The sequence below is a fragment of the Gracilinanus agilis genome, unplaced genomic scaffold (assembly GCF_016433145.1).
Source record: "Gracilinanus agilis isolate LMUSP501 unplaced genomic scaffold, AgileGrace unplaced_scaffold13102, whole genome shotgun sequence".
In the NCBI taxonomy this organism is placed as follows: Eukaryota; Metazoa; Chordata; class Mammalia; order Didelphimorphia; family Didelphidae; genus Gracilinanus; species Gracilinanus agilis.
Window position 1 is genome coordinate 2,042 of NW_025343702.1, and position 1,382 is coordinate 3,423.

The window sequence follows — 1,382 nt, forward strand, 5'->3', positions numbered from 1 at the left end:
TAGTTATTCATGTGAAAAAATGTAAAACATATTTCCATATAAGCCATGTTGCCAAAAAGAAAGAAGAAAAGTAAAAAACTGAAAAAATTATACTTCAATTTGCATTCAGAGTCCATCTGTTCTCTCTCCAGAGGTGGAGAGTATTTTTCATCATGAATCCTTTGGAGTTGTCTTGGATCACTGTCTTGAGCAGAGTAGCTAAGTCTTTCACATCTGATCATCTTTATAATATTGTTATTATGGTGTACAGTGATCTCCTGGTTCTGTTCATTTCACTTTGCTTCAGTTTATGTCTTTCAATTTTTTTCAACCCTTAGTCCCTGTGCTAACATCAATTTTAAGTATCAGTTCTATGGCAGAAGCAGTAAGGTCTAGGCAATTAGGATTAAGTGACTTGCCCAGGGCCCCATAGCTAAGAGGTATCAAAGGACATCCCATTTCCAGGTCTGACTTTCTATCCATTGAGCCACCTACCTATCCCCACCTTTTTTGGTTGATATAAGTCTTCTCAGGCTTTTTTTTTTAAACCAACCCTCTCATCAGTTCTTACAATAATCATTCAGCAAGAGTTTACTATGTTTACATTATAAAAGGAAAAGGAAATATAAAGAGGACTGTCAACTACTTAGATCAGAATTTTTATCTTTTTCCCTCTATTAGAATTCTAATCAGACTAATATTCATAGGTACGAAGGGAAAATGGATCTGGCCAGCCCTGCAAAAGGTCACTGCTCTAGGCCTACCTGCTACTTTATTTTGACCAAAGGTCCATGTTTGATTAATGTTCTTCAAACAGGATTTCCATTTCTTGCGGAGAAGAATTTTAGCATCATCAGCCACTGTCTCAAGGAAATATAATTGTATTTTGTAAATCTTTCTGTAGTAGAGGCCAGTGGCAAGTAGACCTCCATTCAGTGAGCAGAATATCTCAGCACACCTCAAAAGTTTCTCCATGAGGCTTTCATCCTTCTTAATTGTCAACAGATGTGGAGACTTGATAAGGGTCTTCAGCTCTTCTATAGACCTATTTGATTCCTGGGAGATCTTAAGGATCTACTCCAAAGTCTCTTTGATAATCATTCAAATGCTTCTGCAATTGAGTAATATTGTCTTCTCTAGTCATTCCCACCAAAGAGAAAAAGGACTAAAGACCAGACTTCAAAGCCTTTAGCCAGATCTTCTCCTGAAGAGTAGCTTTCTTTTGGTTAATTACAGCCTCAGAAATATTGGGTAGGGATAGCAAAAAGACATGGCGTTTGTGCTCTGGAAGCTCTTCCACCAAAATATCCTGCAGCTTAGGGAAGTCAAAGGATACTAATTCAAAGTTGGAAACTTAAAAGACTTGTGGTTCCTCAATTCCTACTTTCTGAAGATGTTGTGAG

General features: G+C 37.4%; 1 pseudogene; it reads right to left on the reverse strand.

Annotated features, from left to right (window-relative positions):
* Positions 1 to 743: 743 nt before the first annotated feature.
* Positions 744 to 1,372, reverse strand: LOC123254025 (annotated as a pseudogene).
* Positions 1,373 to 1,382: the final 10 nt, after the last annotated feature.